The 14,490-nt window shown below is 37.1% G+C and overlaps 2 long non-coding RNA genes across 2 annotated transcripts; one reads left to right on the top strand and one right to left on the bottom strand.

The window, feature by feature from the left end:
• Window positions 1-5,854: 5,854 nt before the first annotated feature.
• On the top strand, window positions 5,855-14,041 carry LOC125145301. The gene is made up of 2 exons (XR_007143647.1): window positions 5,855-5,912; window positions 6,631-14,041. It is a non-coding gene; the product is annotated as an uncharacterized LOC125145301 (long non-coding RNA).
• Window positions 8,929-10,760, bottom strand: LOC113637086. The gene is made up of 2 exons (XR_003439287.2): window positions 9,995-10,760; window positions 8,929-9,811 (listed from the first exon to the last, which is right to left on the bottom strand). It is a non-coding gene; the product is annotated as an uncharacterized LOC113637086 (long non-coding RNA).
• Window positions 14,042-14,490: the final 449 nt, after the last annotated feature.

Genomic DNA, 14,490 nt, shown 5'->3' with positions numbered 1-14,490 from the left:
CATTCAACGTGCATCTGTGTGGAGAATCATCTGATAACATCTACACTGCAGTCAGGCTGAAAGAAGCACAGGCATGACTGACAACAGGGATGGATATGCCTTCTGAACACAATGTTCTGATGTGTATGGAATGTCAAGGAGAGTCCACATACAGTGTTGACCTCGAGTCCTGCTAGACTCCTATAATCCTCTCCAGGACATCTACACCGATATCTAATTACTGTGGACTAGTACCAATTAGCTAACACACTTTGGGTTTGGTACGACATTCCACAAGGTTCTTCCCCTTGTGCAGCATTTATTCTAATTGCTTTGAGTCATGGTGTCATATTCCTGCACCCTCTGCTGCTGTGCTACTTATGACTCCCACTTCAATGTCAAAATTCCCCAAAATGTTCTCCCATGTGGTCTGTATACCTGCTTGTACTGACTAATGTTGTGTTCTTGTTTACCGCACGTTAATATTTCTGCAAGCATCTTTTAAAATTCCCTGACATGCTAAACATTTTATAGTAAAGAACAATACTATGGGGTTTTTTAATCAGTGTTATGATTTAAACATTTTTTAAATGGAGTATGTAGTATGTATGATATAACACCATGCTGCCCTCTAGCATTTGGCTCAGGAGCAGTGCAGGTACAGTAAATCATGACTGTGTATATTAAAAAATATACACAGTGTTCCCCCGGAGCATACAGTATAAGTACTCAACAGTGTGCTGTCAGTGTGATAATGTCTCATCATGTACATTAGTAAAAACTGGATAATCAGTTTTAATCAATTTGTCCTGTTTTACAAAAACAAACTATATTACTCAAGAGTTCTGAGAAAGCAGACGAGAGCATTGTCTACAAAGTACAAAATACAAAAAAAAAACCTCTATCACCTATGAACATACAAAATACACCCATTTCTCAAATCCATTAACAAAATGACTAAGTCAGCATGACACTACAGATCCCAGAGGGAAGCTACTCTAAGTGCACTTTCACTTATTGTACAAGGTGTCTATTTTAGGGTATTTATGAAGGGGTCAAACAGATATACAACAGCAACCTTGGCAACAGACTTTCGAAATGCTGGTCAAACCGGCACAGCACTCCATGTGCCAGGCTCTGGGTCAAGTCACAGATACTAGTAAAACACTCAAAACTCACATGCAAACACTCCTGTTAAGTGACCCAGAGCACAACTGAGTGTTTGATTTGGCACACAGTGACGATTCTCAAGAGGATTTCACCAATCTGAGAGAGTCCTGACAGGACAATACTACATATTTGTTTTGCTGGTGAACACATGGTCATGACCCTAAAGGTCAAAAGAGACTCATTACGTCCCAGGAAATGAGACAGCTAATTATTTGCTTCACTGTTTTTAAATGAACAGATACAAAGATGTAACAAGACAGAAAGCGTCACCGCTGCCTAATTAGTGATGAACACAAACGGTCACAACACACACATATCTTATTATAATGAAATCTGAACTATACTATTTTTTTATAATTCCACATCTACAAAATGCTAACTTTCTGCCCAAACTTTTTGTCGCACATTTTAACAGGATAATTAGGTTTATTAGGCATTCGGAATTGTCACATCAGATTAATGAATATTTTACACATTATCTTTGACTTGACTACATGCTACAAAATCTCTTAATATTTGGTACTCAAGAACACAGGACATTGTCGTTAGCATGTGACTTTACTGAAAGTAAATCATATCAACATTATAGTCTAGTGTTGTGCACTAGCTCTGTGATATAACATTAGAGTACTAGCACAAGCCCTCACTCAAAATGTGCCAAAAGCCTGTTTTTATTTCCTCAATAAAACTCTATATGGTCAATGAACAAAGTTTGTCCTATATAGTCCAATAACATAAAGTGTACATATACATGTTATAATACTTTCAACACTACTGAATAACAGAATAATAATGATAAGAAAATGTCAGTCGTTCATTAAACCAGGTTTGTGTGTGTCACGTGTTCTCGTCGCTACTCTCCTGCTCATAATTGACTATTATTAATTTGCCTATTTATTTTTTTCACTTTGCAGAGTTCTTGTACTTTCTTGTTTTGCTCAGTTTCTTATTTTCTGTTAAGTTTACCCTGTTTTTTTAGGACTCTGACCGACGGCTCTGTTTTTTTCTTCTTTGGTTGGGTTTTTGTTGTGATTTGGTGCCCGTGACCTTGCCTCGTTCCTGTTCCTGTGGGGGATGCTGATCCACTTTTGTGGGTTTCTGTGGGAGGAGAGACGCCTCCTCTCTTCTTGTCCATGGGGGAGGTCGCGGATCGGTCTAGTTTATTTATTTACCCCCATTTATGTTCCTGGGTTTGTTTGTTTTTTTCCCCTGTCTGATTTTTTTTTTAGTGTTAATAAATTATGTTTCTGTTATCCCTACGTTTGGGCCTGCTTTTATCACTGAAGACACCCGTTTTTCTGGCACCATTAATCTGAGCTTTCAAAATTGCCGCTGCAGGCTAACAGTTCCTGACAGCATAGCTGATAATATTATAAGGTACTACTCTTGTTAAACCTGAAATGCTAGCAAATAGTCAAATTTCAACTTCTTATATTATTTAGACTATTGGTGTAATATGATCAAATCATATTTCATGACCAGAAGTAGATTTGGACAAATAATCTGATATGGTATCTAGTATGCAAAGTCTAATCTGACCCTGGTTTTATTTTCTCTTCTTCTTACCCTTTCCAAGTGACTAGAAGCATCAGATTTCAGTGCCTGATTGCTGATTTATAATAATTTGATGAGAATGTATTCAAAATACAGATGTGGACGATAAAGTATTTACTTGCCAGGCAGTGAGATAACATACATCTCACATTCTACTACTGCCAAAGATGGATACATTATAGAAATCAAAATAAACACATAACATTTTAACTATTATATTAAATTATAGGCAGTTGGACATGACATTTTTTTCTTCCTTTATAGAGAAAGAAAGGATAGTGAAAGCAGAAAAGTTAAACTCAGCTATAAATTTAAGAATGATGTAATTTCCAATACTGCATTTAAAATAATAAATAAAAACCACAGACCTTCCCCAGCTACTGGACTAAACTAAAAAGAAAAAAAAAACATCTGCTATTGTCTGGTTTGCAAGATTAGCTACCGTTAATGCAAACTTTTTATGACTGCCTTAAAAAGATCCGGGGTCATTGTGTAACTGCCCAGAGTATTTGCTGATTTATATTCACATTCATGGCATTCAGCAGACGTCCTTGTCCATAGCGACTTATAGAAGTCTCTTTCAATGAATACATCAGTACTGAATCACTAGGTCCAGACGAAGAATACCATCAATCTAAAATTCTGTTGGGAGATAAGAAAAGCAATAGTTATTATTATTTAGTTAGTTTGTTTAAGTCAGTTTTTAAGTATGTGTGGAAGGGGTAGGTCTTTATACTTTGTTTAGACATCTAGAGGAATGATGTTGAATGGATAGTCTTGGAATGTCACTAAGTCAATGAGTGGATGTATATTAGTAAACTGTAGCACACATTTGTGGACAGTAGTGGAGAATGTGGAATACGCATTCAAATGAAAGCAGGAGCAATAAACGGGCCAGCAAGGCTGCATCTGCATAGGATTTCAGTTCTGACATCCATATCAGATTATTTGCTGTTGATAAATGTCTTAAGAAAAATTCTTTTGTAATTATGTGACAGTTACCACACAGAATGTGTTACCTAATAGGTGGGAATTGGCAAGAACAGAAGAATTGTCTAAGCACACAAGGTTCAAATACACAAAAGTACAGGTTTATTGTAAAGGATTACACAATCAGTGAGACCTTGTGATATAATGCCTTGTGTTCATTATCAGTTTAACATTATTATTGACCAGAGGTCACAACCCCTCTTTTACAAAGCTCCACACAGTGAAGGAAGTGTAAGTCCACACAAAACTAGTTCATGTTTAATGTTGTTTATTGTTCTTGCAATTAGCTAAAAAGCTGCAAATGGATTGTGGATATTTACACAATACCACAATCAGGTGCTGTTCTGAAACCTCAGGGACTTAGTAAGCTCTTCACGATTAGACTGAAACAAGACCAAATGTTTAATTCACCAAATAAAATGTTGGCTGGTAATGTCGTGATTTACAGTATTGAAATAAGTCAGTGTCATAGTGTTACAGTGCTATCTAGAGATCTTACAGAATCTTTTTTTTAAGTGCAGCACACAGTGACTCAGAAATCTGAAGCTGCCATCTCTTTGGCCCAGAGCTTGAATAAAGGATTATAGACCCCATTATTTTCTGATCCCACCTTGAACAGAACAAACACTACTAAGATCAGGACCGAGGATTGAACATCGATTTGGTCAATGGGGCTATACCAGTTGAATGAAATCAAATATCCTCCTCCCATCCATGAACAATGGGTGGAAATGTCCCTAGTGAAAGGCAAGATAAGAAACGCATCTTTACCAAAAGTGTAATTCTTGGCACAACTTTCTCATTGAAATGAACATGCTTGGGGTGGAAGCTCAGGAGCCACCACATGCTGTTTAGAACACCCGCTATTTAGATGGCAAAATATATTTTAGTCGCTCTCTCATTACAGCTTCTCATCATCTGTTTAAACACCCGGTTTGTTTGCTGACACAAATATTTCATTATGTAAATTAAAATCAGCAGCTTAAAGTAAGAATTTGTTCCATTCATTACTGTGACTGCTGATCACACTGAAATTATTGTCAGGCAAAACATTTTTTTATCAGCAAAATGCTAGTTAAGATCAGAGGTCTGGTGGAAATTCTAAAGCTGAATGACTTTTTCCATCAGCTATTAATTATCAATGGTGTCATTTAGTCTGAAGATCTGTGTGTATTTGCAGTACCTGGAAACATGTGGATAGTTTCAGTAGGGACAAACTGTGAGTTTTATACGCTGTCTGTATGCCAAGAGCCAGCTATTAAAGCTCAGTTTAAATGGAGCTTTTTATGTAATATTATATAAGACTAGAGAATAGGATGAGCAGCTTTAATATATGCACATAAAGTTACAATACTGTAACCAGGGTGACTTAAGACTATCTGACAATGACTAAAGATTTACTTTTCAGTAAGTCTTTCTCCTAAAATGTGGAATGTAAAACATACAGTATGTTTTTTTACAGTATACAGTATATTTTTTCGCCGCGGACCGGTCAATGTTTTTTTCATTTTACCGTGGCCCGCTGGGGGTGGGGCATATACAATTAAATTAAAATTAATAATTGTAATTTAATTGGATTTAAACATGCCTTTTTAACTCACTACAACGCTAAATCAATGAGAACCCTGAGCTTGTTTCTTTGCAACGAGACGGTTCCATCTGGGGTAATAGGAGACAATGACACCCGAAATGTGTTGCTTATGCTCGGTTTATTCCGTTGGTTTGTTTTGGTTGCCGTCACTGCAGAAAACCCCGCTTCACACATAGCATGTCGGAAATGACAATAGGGATTTAAGTGCTGTCTGTGGTGGCAATCTCAGGGTATTCCGCCATGACTTTAATCCAGAACACCGGCAGAGTTTCTAACTTTCTAACGACGTCTGTTTTGTACTCATTTTTGCTAATTTGGGGGTTAAATTTGAGCAAACAGAATATACATGAACACCAAGCTCTGTTAAACATGAGAAAGTACCGGTGAACAGAGAGAAGAGCGATACACACCTTCTCTCCACCAAAGCTACAACGCCACTGCCGTTTGCAGCCGCTCAGCTCCAGACGTCACCTAAACCCGGCCCGATATGATATTTTGCGCATTCGCGGTATTGGTGCGGCTTTAGGTGACGTCTCTCATCTCCCGGTTAACCTCTCATCCATGGAAGGTCGGATCGGTACCGGTCCGCGGCCCGTGGGGTTGGGGACCACTGGTATATAACAAAGAGGTAACAAGTCATATACTATAATATTAGCTAGCACAGCAGAATGATTATCTGATGTTATGTGTTCTGAGATTACCGTTGTGTGACCATTTCTCTGATAACGGAGTTCAAAGATGTGGAGAATGACATGGAATGGACCGTAACAACAGGATGTGTTACAGAGATATCCTCAGCAGCTGTTTAGTCCCTGGTACCCCTACAGCTCATAAAATCATGCCACACACAGTGAATGTGTATACAGATACATTAAAGCACAAGGTGGATAGGTGACCATGTTATAATGGCAGTGGACTGATCTGGTATTATGTTGGGGTGTTAAATGTTGGATTTTATTGCTGTAAACCCATTGATTTAGTGGTGTGTTTTTTGCAGAATGGCATTTGGAATAATATGCCACGTTATTGTGCTAACCATTTCAAGGCAGCTTTTGTAATATCAGTCTTGAGTAAATAATTGGACAAATGACATTTTCTGATGCACATAAATATGTCAACATCGATATATAATATGCTGGATTTCCTTACAGCTTTAGGTTATTATTATTATTATTATTGGAGGGTTAACCATGTGTTTAGATTATGTGATACAACAAGTACTCTTCTATCAAGTACTCTTCTATCTTCTATTGAGATTCCTCAAGGGTTCTTTGGATTCTTAATAGTTCTAGCTCTTTTAAAGGTTTTGTTCTTGGATTCGTGTCTGATAACCTCTGTTTTAACAGTTTTTAAGGGTTACTCCCATTGGACATCTGCCAAATGCTGTAAATGAAAGGCTTCTTTGGATGTTTGACAGCTATCGATTTCTACTGGGAGCTCCTTTAAAAAGACAACCCCTGCTGATGAGTTTTTACATAATACTTTAATGGTTTCTCTAGAGAGATCAACTAAAGAACCATTAAAAGAGGACCATTGGTTTCTGAGTGCATTGTAGCCTGAGTTTGTTAGCGTTGAGACATCATGTCATGACTCGTGTACTGTGACAGTACCTACAGCATTTGAATCAGTACCTACTGCTTATCTGTTGATAAAGTACATACTGATCAGTCCGGACCTACTACATCTGTCATGTTGGCATAATATATCATGTGATCTGTGACATCAGAAAGCAATTTTTTTTACATTTTCAAAAATTGTCACTTTTTCTTTTTGTTTAAACTTCCAACAAGTTAAAAGTTTACTCAGGTTTTATTAAACAAATATATTTTCACCATAAGGATAAACTTAATTTTTTTTAAGCAATTACACTTGCACTTGCACTGTCTTCTGCTATTTTTGATTGTGTCAGCTCTTGCAGTCCTGTTGCCTTATGGGATTGCACAGTGTGTACTGGAACCTGGGGCATTGTTTTTGAATATTGAGAATTCATTATTGGGTGGAAGAAGTTAGTATTTATTCTAAACTGAAATGTACAACACTTTCAATGGAGGACAATAAAGCTTCTTTCATAGTGCTTTCAATTGCACATGGGCTGGAAATTAGCCTATTCATTTCTAATGCTTTCCAACAGAAATATTTTTTATCACACTGAGTATATGATCCTTTTTTAAAGCATGATCTCCAAATTTTAGCACATGATAGGTCATGCTATAGAAACTACAGGAATAAACTGTTGATGGAATTAATTTTCCAGTGACATTTATCAGAGAAACTTGTGGACTGCCTGCCTATGTGGTATTTAACCCTTCCTAACCAGAAGCAGTGAGAATCTACCAAATACATTTGTATACATATGTGCATGCATGCCTTTTAACAAAGCCATGATGTGAAATAATATTAGCAAGAATTACCGCTGTCATGCAGACAGTTACCATTTTTTCTTTGCACCATATACATAAGACTTATAGATATTTTATAAGACTAGCATTCATGAAGTCAGGATCCAAATCCGTAGGAACCCAAAGTCAGGACCCTCGACACTTACTGTACTGCCTTGACATTGACTGCCTCGATCTTAAGGAAGCAGTGTCTGGTTTGGGTATCCCCTGCACTGCCAGTGTACACAGTATCCACTCACCTGACAGATGGAAACCATGATTCAGAGTTAAATCTAAATCTTACCCAAACATGGCAGCCTACACACCTTGCTAACCATAACTGATCATTTTTAATAACAAATGATAAACAACTGAGTCACTTTCTACACAAAAACTATGATCTCAGTTGGAATGAAATGAATAAAGAACCTGAGACCACAAAACGAAGAGGCTAAAGTGCTCCTAAAGTGTGCACCTTATTGTCCAATGACAGGATAATACTTCCATTTCTCACTGATATATAGATTGATAGATCAAGATTTTTTTATTGTCAATGCCACCATATGTGCAGACATACGGTGGGATCGAAATACTCTCTTACCAAGGGTTTATGTTGTAAATCCAATATGGAAAATTTGTTTAAGGCTACCAGCAGTAAGTGCAATATAGAAAGTTTTGAATGGAGGTAACAGCAGTGTACTTGTACTTTAATAAATAGACATATATAAACTGAGTGAATATATATCTGAAATCTGTATGAATTCAGACTCATATATCTTGTAAATCATTCATGAAAACATAAATGAATGTTTGAGTGATTCCTCAAGGCTGAATATCCAAAATATAGTTTAGTGTAATACTCAATATTTTTTTATAATTTCCTGCATTGTTTTCATTATTTTTATTAGTATTAGTATTATTAGTAGTAGTATACAGTATACTGTAGTAGTACTGATAGTAGTGGCAGATGAGTTTGTTTGTTTGTTGCCCTCAGAACATCTACCCATAGCTTAAAAGGATTGTGGCCATTCCTTACTGTTATTCATTACTGTTTACAGACTGCTTGCATTTTACATTATTGTTTTTACAGTATATGTCAGGACAGAGACATGCAGTTCTATTTACCCAGTGTTCTAGTTTGCTGTTCTAGTTTACTGAAAATTAAAAGTATAAAAAAAAGGAAAAAAAATAGTAGAAATACGTTCAACTCCCTTGAAGAGGGAATTTGAATTGTCATAGTATAAGAAGAAGAGTCAGATTTCAGAATCAGAATCAGAAAGAGCTTTATTGCCAGGCATGTTTTCACATGCGAGGAATTTGTTTTAGTGACAGAAATGCTTGTTTTAATGCTTGTTCAGATTCCTTCTTAGTTTTATCAGTAGATAATACAACACACTTATGACATATAGTCATACATTTATATTCCTTGAATCTTGTGCATATATTATTGTAAAAATATTTTGTACAAACAAACAGCCCGATATCAGAAGTCAGGTCTCATTTTCAAATCCATTAAGTCCACAAAGCACTCAGGTTTCATGCAGCAGTGAATGCAGCACACACGGTGTCCAAGAGCAATATTCTTCCCTTAATACACACCAGATTTTTTTCAGTCATGGAAGATTTGAACTGAACTTCATCAGCTTTTCTTAGAGCTTTAGAGGCTGTCAGACATCGATTCTCAGACGGTCTAGGAGTTTCAAGGATCATAAGAAGACAATTGTTTCTTTGCTTCTAACACAGTGTATCAGTCTTCAAATAACAACAGTGAGAACCTATCCAGTTTGATGTGCACTCCATCACACTGGGTCTGAAGTGAAACATTCAGTGATCATGGTGTTAAAATGCAACGATTATGATGTTCATTCATATTAAATCAACCTGTTCAATAAGTATATATAATTGATGGCTGAGTTCTGCGATTGAGTTCTCCCATTATGCTTGGTGATAAGAAATGGGAATTGTGGAGAAATATATACGAGTGAATATTCAAAATAAAATATTCTGTGGATCTATGAGATGTATAGAATATTGTATTTTAAAGGTTAATCTACAGTAGCTGCTTCATCCTGGTCAGAGTTAATCCCATTGTTACTGGGTGAAATTCACTCAAGATCAAGGTTGCCAGTCCATACTCAAACACCTGCATCTAGGGAAAATTAAGCATAGTTAATGCACCAATGTTGCTACTAAGGTCTCCATCAGCACGTTATACAGTATCTACAGATCACAAATTAGCTAACTAGATTTTTTTTTGTCTTTTACAGAGAAAAATCACATATATGCAATAATATATGTAACCATGATCAAAAGAGAAGAATAACAGTCTTACTGTTCAATAGACAGGCAAATTGTGTTCCTGTACACAGACTCGCAGACAGCTGTTTCATCACTGTGAATCAAAACTCAAAATTCTAGAAAGACGATGCAACCTTTATAAGATGGGACACGAAATTCATTTTATAGAGACATTGCACAGAGAGCAGATGCAGATAATGCCATTTAATAAAATATCCACCAGAACTCCCAGAAATATAAAATAACTTAAAAAAGAAACTCAATAAAAGAAAAAAACAGGGAATTGAAATGAAATGTACTGTATGTATTTGGAAATATAGAACCATTTATTTCTGAGTGAGAAGGTCTCATACAGTATATCTCTTTAAATCATGGACATGCCAGACCTTGCAAACAAAACAGCGTGGATGAAGATGACTGTCAGTTTTTTCATTGTACGCTGCGCTTCATGTAAATCTGTGAGCTCTGTCTTTGATGATGTGTTCTGCCTGAAAGAGAACACAGCCCACAAAAATCTGAGAAGAGAGAAATATCACCATCATCTGTCCACTTCTTTCAGTAACAGTAATTAAGTCTGACTAAATCATCTTTGAGGATATTTTTGTAACCAACACATGGTGGATATTATCCCAGGACTTTTGTCTCTGAATTGTTTTTATAGTTCTTAGTTTTTAGGATCCTGTTTTTTTAGCGATGTTCTTTAACAAACTCTGAGGTTTACAGGAACAGGTGTATTAATATTAAGATCAGAAGACACTGTAATTGCATGCAGAGGAACTAACTCTATTTAAATAATTATGTGAATTTCGAGAACACCAGAACTAATTTAGTGGTAGCTTTTATGATCTTGGCAAATCATTTTGTATTACAATTCATCAGAATGAAGTCCATTTCAGTTAGAGGTTGTAACACTGAACAATGTGGAAACAGAGACTGATATATTATTATTAACTGGAGAGTCACTCTGGCACTTTTTAAGGTGGCTGAGGAGACACAAGACAAATTATTTGCAGTTTTATATATATATATTCCTTTCCTTCTTTTTGGAGTGGACATGGCACAGAGGTGTGCACCTTTCAAGTACCACATTATAGCAGATCGAACCCCACTTTTCAGGCAGACACCATAATTTGTTACAGGTTGTACTTTGCTGCTTTTTTGCCACAAAGCATTTCGTTTGAGGTTAGAGGTGCTGTTTTCTCCTGTTTAAGTTGTCATTATATGTCATTGGATTGAACACCTCATCACACAGGAGGTTCAGGAGAGTGTGATCACTTCAGACAGCACTCTGTTAATGTAATAGTAGAAGCAATCTTTTTCTTGCTGAGTGTGTGGAGTCTGTGAAGTTAATTCTTAGCGCTATATCTTTTAGGGTGACTCACTAAAATACGTTCAAGTATTCCATAGTTCAGGTTCAGGTTTCAGGTTCCCACTGAGATGACTATTTGTCATCTGCTTATTTAGAAAAGTAAAGGGCCTTTTAATCCTCAGCTGTGTATTTTTACCCCAGGAAGTGGTACTGTATTAATCAGACAGTCATTATAAGGCTTGTATCTGAAGACAAAGAAATCACACTCTGCACGTCCACTTCACCCCTCCAGACTTTCTTCTCATGAAAATTCACACATTTACAGCTCATGAAACATTTTCTGTACATTTAACTGCTTGTGATTTATTGTTGTGCTCTTCAAGCACTGACCTGTCCTATAAAGCATGAGTGTCTTTCCAAAACCTTCTTAAACATGTCTCAGTATTTCATTATTTTTGTGTGATGGGTAAAAATCTCGCTTTGAGCTAAAAAAAAAAGAGAAAACCTTCATCTTTGGTTTTCTGCTGTCTGTACATTGCTTTGCAATGTGACCTGTTCTTGTCAATGAATTGCTTCCTGTGATTTCCTGTGATGAAAATTACTGGATGATTTAGTACACCTTGCTTGCTTCCAGAATCAGTAACTGGATAAATGTTTTGTTTTTAGAGTCAATAAATTTTCTTTGCACATTGATATTACAGTGCATTATTTCTGTGCATGGCATGTATTGTTTCTAACAGTAAACTTCAGGTCAGAAGTCATTCATGTTTAATCGAGAGTCACACTGGAGCAAAGACTCATTGAATTTCAGATGGGATCAAGGGTTCAGATGTGTTCAAACTCCTAGCTAGAGCAGACGGAACGCATCAGTGCGACTGGAAATACTGGACTGTAGTCAAACATACAGTATGAAGTTTGAATGCTTTGCTTCTTTTAATTGGCATTTATTCTTCATTGAGAGTTATTTTCACATATAGGTTTTGTTAAGTTTGATGCCCCATTTCAGGTTGCCATGTTTGTCTTTATAACCATGATAATGAAAAACAGTAAGTTTACATTTACAGCATTAAGCAGACGCCCTTATCCAGAGCAACTTACATTTTTACCTCATTTTATACAGCTGAGTGTTAAGGGCCTTGCAGGGATGGCAGCCTGGTAGACGTGGGAATCAAACTCACAACCTTCCGATTGTTAATCCAACACCTTAACCACTAGGCTACCACATCCCTGCTTTATTTTTGTTTAATTTAAAATTTATTGGTTTTCCAGATGTTTTCCCATGAAATGTGAATTTTTACATTTGTGGACATTAATTAGTTTTTGAACATTGTCTACATATATGTTATATGTGTTATATGTATGTATAAATTATTTCAACTGCTATTATAGTATTATAGTACAGAGTTTACGTTTGCTTACATTTTATGTTAATAAGTCTCATATACAATGTTCTATAAAACTGTACTACTTATTACTTTTCTATTTTACTTAGTAAAGTCATGTCAATTATAAATTCACAGCTCCTGGTGTAAGCATCACTAGCTGTTTTTTATTTTTATTTTTTTATTTTTAGAGCTTTGGAAATTCCAGTTGTGAAAGCTTTTGGCATTCAGATTTTCCTTATTGGAAGTGCTAGACTGGCATTCAACAAATTCACAATAAATCTTATTACACTTTGAACTGTGGTTTTAACTAAAGATGGTTCTGCCATTTAGAACAGTTCAAATTGACTGACTTGGCAAGACAAATCAATTCTTCACCTTTAAAGTGTCTTCTGCAGCAAGAGTAAAAGCAGAGAGGGAAGAAGACTCCAGTGCCCTCTTGTGCTAATAAGTGAAATATCCCATGATAAATTATTGAACATATTTAGGTAAAAGTTTAGGTAAAACTTTAACTTTAAGCTGACTACGTTTAGACATGATGACTCATAGCACAGAATTTATATATTCTGTGCTATGACTCATAGCACAGAATTTATATATTCTTTTTGGGTTTCTCCACTACTAGTAGAAAATCCAGTGCTTCGCTCGGTACTGTCAGGACTCAGCCCGGACTTTGGCCACGTGCATCTGTTTACGTTTCTCATCACATGTCTGCCACGTCTTCGTCTTCTGCCCCTGTTTCCTATTGTGAATGCCCATTTTTATCCCACGTTCATGACAGAAGATTCCACCGCACCAGGAACCAGCAGGATAGCTGCAGCCTGGACCGGCCGATTGGGAGTATTTGTTTTCTTATTTGATTTTCTTATTTCACATTTGGTTTCCGTGGAGGACGTCGCCCCACTTCCTGTCCGTGGGGGGTGTTGCAGGCCTGTATTTTGCCCCTATGGATTTTCTGTTCTATGGAGGTTTTTTTTTGCTTCCTGAGAGGTGGGACTGGCCGCGGTGCGTCGGGGGTAGCACTTGGACCGTCAGCTCGGCTTTGGACGTCGCTCGGCCCAACACCATCTGCCTCGCTGTGTGCCTCGCCGTGTGCCTCGCTCGGACCTTGTCAGGATTATACGCTTCGGGAGCCACGCCTCAGGTGGGGTACTGTCAGGACTCAGCCCGGACTTTGGCCACGTGCATCTGTTTACGTTTCTTGTCACGTATCTGCCCGCCTTCGTCTGCTCCTCCCTGTCTACACACCTGTTTCCTATTGTGAATACCCTGTTCATTTAACTGTGCCATGTTGCCTTGTGCAGCGCGGAATCTACTGTTGTACTGTCCTGTCTTTAGTCCGTGTCATGATTAGTGTTTCCTTTGTTATTAAACCCTGTTTATTTTGTTATCCTGCGTTTGGGTCCGTTTTTATCCCGCGTTCATGACAGGTACCAAAAAATGCCACGTCAGCCTTATTTCTGCTGAAATGTTTAAAACAGGTTTGTCATTTATATGCATCATTCTATGATTTCTACTATCTAGCTGTTTGCTGTCTACACACTTGCATTTAAATGAACATTTTTCCATTTAACAGCAGCTAAATGGGAACTGATTGTGAACTCCAAAGCCTCAGACAGGAAAGGCAGATGTTTTATCCTAGTTACTGTGTGGAGATTTATTTCTTCAGCCTTTAGTAAAAGCAATGGAAAAACTGAGCCTGTAGGGGGTTTATTCCACCACCAAGACATCAGCTCATATAACCAACAAGAACTCATCTTAAAAGTATGCTTAGATCTCGAGCTCCTTTATGATTCAGCTCCTTCGTGATTCAGTCCTGTGTTGCTGGGAGGATGTACT

This window comes from Tachysurus fulvidraco, chromosome 8, assembly GCF_022655615.1.
Source record: "Tachysurus fulvidraco isolate hzauxx_2018 chromosome 8, HZAU_PFXX_2.0, whole genome shotgun sequence".
Classification (NCBI taxonomy): Eukaryota; Metazoa; Chordata; class Actinopteri; order Siluriformes; family Bagridae; genus Tachysurus; species Tachysurus fulvidraco.
Note: the sequence above shows the minus strand (reverse complement) of the source record. Positions and strands in the feature narration are given on the sequence as shown.